We start from the raw sequence: 10,323 nt of genomic DNA, 5'->3' as shown, positions 1-10,323 counted from the left end.
TATAGCTCAGGGGTAGAGCATTTGACTGCAGATCAAGAGGTCCCTGGTTCAAATCCAGGTGCCCCCTAATTTGTGTGACATTTTTATAAATAAAGCAACAATAGACTAACTCTGAACCCTTAGAAAGGTTTACAAGACACTTCTTGTTGGAATTCGTAAGCACAAACTCACAGACGCTCTCTGTCCATGCCATGTAAGGTGGAGCCACAATGAGTGTCTCTTTGTGTGGGTCTCACCTCCTTGAGTTCACTATAATCCATGAAGCTCACCATCTTAGTTTCTTATAACCATTTCAAAGAATAGAATCTGATTGCTTCACAACTGTGTAGGATAGAGGTCAGAATTTAACGTGTCAGACATGTTGATTCATTCTGAGCTTGTGAAAATCACTCCATGCCCCTCCGCTGGGTTCTGGTGGCTGTCCGCAATTTGTGATGTCTGCTTCTGTTGTCACATTACCTTCTCTACTCTGTCTCTGTCTCTGTATCTGGTCTCCTCTCACACAGTATAACTTGGACGAGATAGGAACACACCTCATTCCATTGTCAACAAAATAACTCCATTACTGAGTGAAACTAAGTCTCATAAGGACAAATACTGCGTAATACCATTACCATAAAAATAGACGGATAACTGATAAAACACATATGAGGACACAGGAGGAAAGGTGTGGGAGCAGAGGGGTGAAAATGGGAAGGATGCTGTTGTTGCTGTTGTTGTTGTCGTCATCACGTGCCATCGAGTCAACCACATTGCACAGTGACCTGACGAGCGACAGATCTGAGCCCTGCCCTGTCCTGTGTCGTCCTCATGATCGCTGTCCTGCTCAAGGCCACTGTGGTGGTCACTCTGTCAATCCATGCAGTTGAGGATCTTCCTCTCTTTGGATGTCTCTCTCCAAAGATTGGTTCCTCCTGAAAACAATGTCCAAACAAGTGAGACAAAGTTTCACCATTCTTGTCTCTGAGGAGCATTGTGGTTGCATGTTCTTCAGGACAGATTTGTTTGTTCTCTTGGCAGTCCATGCACAGTCATTAATCTCTGCCAGCATCACAACTGAAAAGCATCAGTTCTTCTTGTGTCCTCTTTAATCATTGTCAGTGAGTTTGAGATGTGAGTCCATGTAGGGGATAGAGGGACATGAACCTCCCAAGTCTGTCTCACTGTCTTAGACACAGTGAGGCTTAGAGACCCCAGAGTCATCGTTCACAGGCACAGAGCTCCCACCAGAAGTCCTGGTTCAGGGAGCCAGCTCTCGGGCCAGGCTTTCCCTCCAACGACTCTGGGGAAAGCCCGGGTCTCCTTAGCGCATCTGTGGGCCTCACTTTCCCTGAGAATCTCCTTGTGACTTGACATCAATATTCCTTGGCTTTAGGGGGTCTCTTAAAACAGGAAACTTTGTACAAATAGTGTCCTTCAATCCCAGCTTTTTTTCTTGGTCACACTGATTATCTTCTTCTTATATAAATTTCTCTCTCTTTTGCTATTCTATTAGGAAAAAAGTGGTGCAGGCCACAGCGCAGGGAAACTCATCTCACATATGAGCAGGGCTGTGACATGAGTAGCGGCATTGTCTGACAGCCTCCTTACACAAACACTGACTTAAGAGACTGAGTTGAAATATCGGTTACAGAGAATCCCAGGATATAGAACCTTAAGAGTGCAGCACAGCCGTCTTGAACTACTGTCCCTGCCATGTGGGAACCAGGTGACCTAGGAACCCAGGACAGTGATGGCAGGAGCAGCAGCTGTGTCCACAGTCAGTAGCTAAAGAGGTTGTGAGAGTGGCCGGGTAGAAACATCAAATAAGGAGGACATGACGAGAGTACAGAATAGCAAACAGTGCATCCTGGCCGTCTTGACCAGCTGTCCATGTTGGGTAAAGACTCAGGAGGGCATCAGCATCCACGCAGCTGAAAAGGTCCAATGTCCACCTTGTCTGCTGTGTCCGACATTAGGGCCTCGGAGCTGTTCTTTCTCCCTTTCCAGAACAGCCACAGAAATGGTCAAACCATGTGAAGTAGAGCAGCAGCTGTAGCTCTGTTTTTCTCTGAGGGCCATAAAACTATTCCTCCTCCCTTTCCCGGGAATCTACATCCCCTGACCTGCTTTTTTATCTTGTCACAAGCAGCTGTCCGATTTCATTGTAACATAATACAAAACTCTAAGTTTAAACAGAGATTGGTCTCGACTTGGGAGTCTGCCTGGCAGGTTCTCCTCAGTAAACTTTCTTTCTTGGCCTGAACTGGGTTCTGTCCTTCCTCGGCGACCTTACACTCACCCTGTCATGACTCCCCCTCCTACCTGTGTCTTCCCATCACTCTCTTCTTATCCCACTCTCACCTTGAGGAGACCCAACTCGCCTCAGGTCACGCCCACAGCGTCCTGTTTCTGGAGCTGAAAGTGCTCAGATCTTTCCTCCCAGAGCTTGCTGACCCCACATCTGGACTACTATCAGCCCCTTGATTAGAGGGGACACCTTGTCTGACTGGAGGGCACCCATTCCCTGGACTGGCAAAGGCACCAGCAATTGCCAGGCAGACCAGGCTTGGCTCCTCTGAGGACAGCAGAAACTCTGCTGAAGGGCTGTTGTTGTTGTTATTAAGTGCCATCGCGTCGTAGGTGATGCATAGCGACCCTATGAACAAAAGACCTGGACACCTCCTGTATAACTTTTGTCCTTTCTCCAGGTTCATAGGGTTTCCGGAGGCAAGCTATTTCGGAAGTGGATGCCACTCCTGCTTCTAAGCTTATTTTAATTGGGGAGCTTCTCCAAACACTGTCCACCATGGGTAACCATTCTCGCATTTGACACATCAGTGTCACAGTGTTCAGTTTCACAGCAACCACAAGTTACCTCTGCACAGCAAGTGGACACACCAGGGCTATACAATCTAGAATATTTCACCAAAAACAATTTAAAACAGGGCAAAAAGAACAGTGACACACAACAAAAAGGATCCCAGAAACTTGCCTTGACTGACTGCCACCAAGATGGGCCGCCATTGAGATGCCAGCCATGCCACCAGTCAGCTGACTTCCAGAGTGGAGGGAGACTGCAATCCCAGAGGTGAGCGTTTCAAATCCACCAGATGCTCTGCTGGAGGAGGCACAATCTCCTCCTGTACCAGTCAGATCCGATTTGATGGTACACACACACACACACACACTTAAATACCACACTACTTAAGGGCACATAACAATAATCACAAATAGGCAAGAAGGAGCTCTAGTGGCTTAGTGGTAAGAAGCTGTGCTGCTGCAACCCCAAAGGCACCCAGTTCAAATCCACCAGTAGCTCTGCGGGGAAAATATTGGGCAATCTCCTCCTGGGTGATTAATTGTCTCTGAAAACCTGCTAGAGAGAGGGTCAGCTATGGGTTGGTTCTGACTCAGTCACTATTAAGAAAGTAGGAAGTTCTTCAAGCCTGTTAAATAGTTAACACACCACGAACCTAAAGTTCTGGCCTTTCGAAAACACCCTGTACCCATGGGAAAATAATGGAGTCTTCTCCTATGCAATATAGAGCCTCTGTCTTAATGGCAATAAAGGATCGTTGGGTTTGGAAAGTATATTAACAGAGTAAAAAGGCAACCCACAGACCAATTGTTTGTTGTCCTTTTATTGGAGGAAGAGATTATATGTAAATAAATGCAGAGCTTGCACAGAACAAAATGAAAAGCACAATCCGACAGAAAGTGAGCAAGAAACTTGAATCTACACTTCACCACCACAAATACCCAAACCCAGCAAGTATGTGAACAGTGCTCCAGCCTCATCAACCGTTAGGGATGCGCATATTCAATCACAATGGAAATGAGAAATACCGAGTGTAAGCGATCGTGTGGGGCGTTAGTGACGCTCATTCACTGCAGGCGGCGGTGTGATTTGGTAAAACCATTTGGAAGACTGCCTGGCATTAGATGTTAAAGTTGAACATGTCTACAACCTCTTATTTAGAATTCTATTTCTGGACAAATAAAGCAGTGAGTTTAGGTGGGGACATAGAAGTCAGACCATCACCTTATCTTTGAGTTTAAGCTGACATTTCAAACACCCCAGGTTTCTGTACTTTTTGAAATGTGCACCATAATGGTCCATGCATTTGACTTGAAGGCCATTTTAACAGTAAATGTCAAGGCTTCTATTTGCTGATTCCCACACTCAGGACTGAACTCAGGGAGACCACCAGCTGACTTTTGATGATAGGAAACTGTCTCTTGTGATGTAACAGGTTGCTGAGTTTTCTCCAAAGGAGGTCTGGTAGCTCCCAAAAGGTCCATCCTGATGAGTCAACTCAATGGCTTACAGGTAGTGTGGCTGTGACTGTAAAGGTGAAAGACATCAATTAGCCTTTATTATTGTAGAAGGGGGTATAGCTCAGGGGTAGAGCATTTGACTGCAGATCAAGAGGTCCCTGGTTCAAATCCGGGTGCCCCCTAACTAGCCCTTATTTTGACCTCTTAAACTAGTGCCAGAATTTAAATTTCCTGCTCCTCAGTAGACACTTGGGAAAAGACTTTTTCTAGATCCACCGAAGGGTGAGATTTCAATATTGTGATTCTTAACTTGAAGTATGAATAGAATCATCCAAAGAGTCTATAGAAGTGTCTTTTCCCAGGCTTTACCCAAGACCAGTTAAATGAACACGTTTAATTATGGTAAAGGCGTGACACCTTGTAAAAGCTCCACAGGTGCTCCTAGAATGCAGCTCCCAGGATCTCAGGTGAGACTGAGAACCAGCTTCAGTGGAGCTCCAGAACATCGTCCAGCCCCAGGTCACCTCCTCTCAGCTCTGTCTGTGCAGCATCTGTGCTGTGAACCTCGTCTGCATGTGTGTGTGCATTTGTAAATTAACCACAATAGCATCTTCATGAACAAGTATTAACTCATCTGAAAAAGTGTTTCTCTTATGATAGACATTAAGCATTTTATTCTTCCCCCTCTCAACTCATTCATTTGCATGGTGGTAGTGGTGGTGGTGACCACTGGGTTTGTGACTTATCAGAGATGAATGAGAGACAAGAGGTGATCTGATGTGGGCAGCTGAGTCTGTACGTAGCAAAGTTTGAGGATGGAGTGGGACGGTATCTTGTAAACAAACACACAAAACCCCCAACCCATTCCTTTTCCTGTGATGAGGTAGAATTTCCAAGCCAAACTACTGGAATATTTTGCTAAATGTCATGGACTGTGTTTGTCCCTTTAAAATATGAAATCCCATAGAGTTGAAGGAAGGTATCTAATCATGAGTCATCTAGTCCTGAAGAGAAGCACAAGTTAATATTATAAAGTTGGGTGCTACCACAGCGCTGAAAAGCATTAATTAGGGCTTGTTGCATTCAAGGGGGTATAGCTCAGGGGTAGAGCATTTGACTGCAGATCAAGAGGTCCCTGGTTCAAATCCAGGTGCCCCCTACCTTGTGCTTTTGTTGTTGTTTTTTAATATTTATTTAATACTGGTTTGCTTACAAAGTTTGTATGCATTTTTTTTCACACCAGATCTTTCTCATTTCCTTTTTCCACCTCTCCCTCCATCCATCAAATTGTGAGACCCTATGATTAACTCCCCCACCCCCGGCCCATCCTCACCCCTCTGCTCTCTCCCTCCCCCTCTTGGATCCTCATACACACATAATAATGGTCTTATTCAGATTTTTTTTCTTATGGGACTGAGTTCCCTCAGCATAAAGCTTTCCAGTCCCTCCCAAGTTAGGTAGTTATTTATAAAATCATTGCTTCTGTGAGCTACGCAGTATTCCATCATGTGAATGTACCATAATTTCTTAATCTGTTCGATTGTGGTTGGACATTTGAGCTGTTTCCATATTCTTGCAATGGTGAATAATGCTGCTATGAACATAGGTGTACAAATCTCCATTTGTGCCTCAGTTCTCATCTTCTCAGAGGATATTCCAAGCAGTGGAATAGCTGGGTAATACGGAATTTTTATGTTCAGCTTTATGAGGAAATGCCAAACTGCCTTCCAGACTGGTTGTACCATTTTACAATCTCACAAACAATGTACAAGAGTTCCTAGCTTGCGCCACATCCTCTCCAACATTTATTACTTGCTGTCCCGTTAAACTTTGCCACTGCTATTGGAGTACAGTGGTATCTCATTGTGATTTTCATCTCTCTTATTGCCTGTGATTTTGAACATTCCTTTATGTTTCTATGATTCTAAAATCTTCCTCTGTGAAAATTCTTTCCATGTCTTTTGCCCATTTTGTAATTGTGTTATCAGTGTTTTTTTTTCGTGTGGAGAACCTGTAGGATTCTGTAAACTTTTGATATAAGAACCTTGTCTGAAATGATATTGCCAAATGTTTTCCCCCAAATTAGTATATTTTCTTTTCACTCTGATGGGAAATGTTTTTGATGCACATAGGGATTTAATCGTTAGAAATCCCATTTGTTAATTTTGTACTCTCCGGGTTGTGCATTTCTGACTGTATTTGGCAGTCTTTTTTATACCGTAGACTAGTCTGTCTAAGTTTGATCCCAGTTTGTCTCTGGTGAACTTTATGGTTTTGGGCTTTACTCCAGGTCTCTGATCTACCTTGAGTTGATTTTTTTGGTATGGTGTGAGATGTGGATCCTGTTTCAGCTTTCTGTAGGTAGCTGTCCAGTTTTGCCAGCATTGTTTGTTGAAAAGGTTGCCATTTCTCCATTTGATGCACTTTATTTCCTTGTCGAATGTCAGTTGACCATAGACAGCTGGGTCCATTTCTGGGTTCTCAGTTGTGTTCCGTTGGCCTATGTGCCTGTCATTGTGCCAGTATCATGATGTTTTGGTTACTACCACTGTGTAAAGAGGTTTTGAGGTCAGGGAGTGCTATGCCTCCCACTTCATTTTTGTTCTTCAGAAGTGCTTTGCTTATTCTGGATCTCTTTCCTCTCCAAATAAACTAGACAATTTTACTTTTGATCTCCTTGAAAAATAAATTTGGTATCTATATTGGGATAGCATTGAACTTGTAGAGTGCTTTTGGTAGGATTGTCATTTTCACAATATTGAGTCTTCCCATGTATTTAAGTCTTTTATCGTGTTTTGAAGAAATGTTCTGCAGTTTTCTTTGTATTGATATTTTGTGTCTCCAGTTAGGTTCACTTCCAAGTATCTCAGTTTGTGGCTGGCTATTGTAAATGGTATTGCTTTCTTGGTTTCCTTCTCTGAATCCTCTTTGTTAGTGAAATCCTCTTTCTAGAGAAGTCACACTGATTTTTGGATATTGATCTTGTATCCTGCCACTCTACTAAATTGGTCTACTAGCTCTAACAGTTTGTTTGTTGAGTCCTTGGTGTTTTCTGTGTACACTATCATATCATCTACATATAGTGATAGTTTAACTATCTCTTTGCTGATATGGATGCCTTTTATTTCCTTCTTTTGTTGTATTGCCCTGACAAGCATTTCCAATACAATGCTGAATAAAGTGGTGACAGTGGGCATCTTTGTCTGGTCCCTGTTCACAAGGAAAATGCTTTTAGTATTTCTCCACTGAGAATGATGTTGGCTCTTGGTTTTGCATATGTTCTTTTCACTATGTTGGGAAAATTCGCTTCTATTCCAATTCTGCTGACTCTCTTTGTCAGGAAAGTGTGTTGGATTTTGTCAAATGCCTTTTCTGCATCAATTGCTATGATAATATATTTCTTTTTATTTGCTTTGCTAATATGGTGAATTATGTTATTGTTTTTCTTATGTTGAACCATCCTTGCATACCTGTTATGAATCCCATTTGATCATGATGAATTTTTTTAATGTGCTTTTAGATTCTGTTGGCTAGGATTTTGTTAAGGATTTCTGCATCTATATTCATGAGAGAAACTGGTCTGTAGTTTTCTTTCTTGGCAATATCTTTACCTGATTTTTGTATTAAGGTTATGCTTGCTTCATAGAATGACTTTGGAAGTGTTCCTTCTTTTTCTGTTTTTAAAATACTTTAAGTAGAATTGATGCTACAGCCTCTCTGAATTTGGTAGAATTCATTTGTGAAGCCATCTGGTCCAGGACTTTTCTTATGGGGAAGTCTTTTTATGACTTGTTCAGTTTCTTATTTTGTGATGGATCTGTTCAAGTGTTTTATATCTGTCCTTGTTAATTTGGGTAGGGCATTAGTTTCAAGGAATTTGCCCATTTCCTCTAGATTTTTTAATTAAAGTATAGCTTTTCATAGTATTATCAATTTCATTGTTTCTGCTTCTCTCTCTCTCCACTTTTGTTAAATCTGCTAGTGGTTTGTCAGTTTTATTGACTCTTTAGAAAAACCAGCTCTTGGTATTATTGATGATTTCAATTGTTTTTCTGTTTTCTGTCTCATTGATTTCAGCACTTCAGCACTTGTCCTTATAATTTCTTTTCTTCTAGAGGCTGTAGGATTAGATTGTTGTTCTTTTTTTATTTCATGATGGTGTTAAGTTAGATCATTGATATTTCTTTTTTCCTTTTTGTGTGTGTGTCTATTGCTATGAATTGTCCCCTGAGAACTGCCTTAACTGCAGCTCAGAGGTTTTGGTATGTTGTATTTTTATTTGTTTCAAGGAACTTTTTAATTTCATTTTTATTTTTTGCAATAACCCAATCATGTTCTAGCAGAGAGTTATTTAGTTTCTACATCAGAGGTTTTATAAGTTTTACCCTCCTATGGTTATTTTCTAGTTTGATGGCGTTGTGGTCTGAGAAGATTCCTTGTATTATGCCAATGTTTTTTAATTTGCTAAGGCTTCTTTTGTGTCCTAACATGTAATCAATTCTGGAGAATGTACCATGTGCACTTGAGAAGAAAGTGAACTGAGTTTTAGTTGGGTGAAGTACTCTGAATATATCCACAAGGTGGAGTTGGCTGATTGTACAGTTTAGATCTTCTGCATCTTTGTTGAGGTTCTTTTGAGTTGACCTACCCTTTGGTGATAGTAGTGTGTTGAAGTCTCCTACCCCTATTGTGGTGCTGTATATTTCTTTCTTCAGTTCTGTTAACTATTGTTTTATGTATTTTCCAAGTCTATCATTGGTGCATAAATGTTGATCAAGGTTATGTGTTTTGATCTGTTGTGCCTTCAATCAGTATGTAATGCTTCTCCTTTTACAGTGGTTTTCATTCTAAAGTTGATTTTATCAGAGATTAGTATTGCCACTTCTTCTTTTTCGAGGTTGTCGTTTGCTTGGTATATTTTTTTGCCCAGCCTTTGATTTTGAGTCTGTCTTTCTCTTCTTTTATTAGATGTGTGTCTTGTAGGCAACATATTGATAGGTGTTGGGTTTTTTTTTTATCCATTCTGCTACTCTCTTTCTCTTTATGGGCACATTTAGTCCATTCACATTAAGTGTGATTATTGTCAGGTCAGGTTTTATCGTTGTCATTTTGTTGTGTTTCTTTTTCTGTTTTTTTCTGGTTACTATGGTCTACTCCTTTGGTATTGCCTTGTGAAGGACTTCACTTAAAATTTCTTGTAGTTTTGGTCTTGTTTCTACAAATTCCTTAAATTATCTCTTTTCTGCAAAAGATCAAATTTCTCCTTCATGTTTGATGGAAAGCTTTGCTGGACATCGGATCCTTGGCTGGCAATTGCTTTCTTTCAACTTTCTGTATATGTCATCCTATTGTCTTCTAACTCATATGGTTTCTGTTGAGAAATCAGAATTTAATCTAATGGTTTCCCTTTTGTAGGTGACTCTGTTTTTTCTCATGCTGCTTTTAGTATTCTACCCTCATCTTTTATTTTGGAAAATTTGACTATAATATGTCTGGATGTGTTTCTTTTTGGATCTAGTCTATTTGGTGTTTGTTGTGCTTCTTGAATGTGGATTTCCCCATGCTTCAAAATACCTGGAAAGTTTTCTTTTTCGTATTTTTCCCCCCACAATTTTCAGTGATTTCCCTGTCATGCCCATGTTCTGGAATTTTAGGCATATGTGCATTGTTCTTTTTGATGTCATCCACATTATTCTATTTTTTTTTCTTCATTTTCTTTACATTTTATATCTCTTGTTATCCAGCTCGCTGACTCTGTTCCATCTCTTCAGTTCTACTTTTTTTTTTTTTGTCCAACCAGTGTGTTGGATACTTCTGCCAATTTGGTCTTAATATTCTGGATTGCATTTTCATGCTTTTTTGTTATTTCTAGTACTCTGATGGCTGTACCCTTTCTGTCTGTGGTGATTTTTTTTTAAAATTAATGAACATTTACAGAGATTTTGGATTTCCATTCACTCATTGTTGAATTTTCATCCCTGCCCACCCCCCCACCCCCCCAGTTCGCTTGCTCTTCTCTTTGAAATGTAAAAGAAAAATTCTTTCATTGGTATACAATCCCCC

The 10,323-nt window shown here is 40.9% G+C and overlaps 3 non-coding genes across 3 annotated transcripts; all 3 read left to right on the top strand.

The window, feature by feature from the left end:
- On the top strand, window positions 1-64 carry TRNAC-GCA. Its single transcript has one exon. It is a non-coding gene; the product is annotated as a tRNA-Cys (tRNA).
- A 4,306-nt stretch (window positions 65-4,370) lies between these two features.
- TRNAC-GCA lies at window positions 4,371-4,442 on the top strand. Its single transcript has one exon. It is a non-coding gene; the product is annotated as a tRNA-Cys (tRNA).
- A 905-nt stretch (window positions 4,443-5,347) lies between these two features.
- On the top strand, window positions 5,348-5,419 carry TRNAC-GCA. Its single transcript has one exon. It is a non-coding gene; the product is annotated as a tRNA-Cys (tRNA).
- Window positions 5,420-10,323: the final 4,904 nt, after the last annotated feature.

Source organism: Elephantulus edwardii, unplaced genomic scaffold (assembly GCF_000299155.1).
Source record: "Elephantulus edwardii isolate Elephantulus edwardi_28Jun2011 unplaced genomic scaffold, EleEdw1.0 scaffold00121, whole genome shotgun sequence".
In the NCBI taxonomy this organism is placed as follows: domain Eukaryota; kingdom Metazoa; phylum Chordata; class Mammalia; order Macroscelidea; family Macroscelididae; genus Elephantulus; species Elephantulus edwardii.
This window is presented reverse-complemented; position numbering and strand designations above follow the sequence as displayed.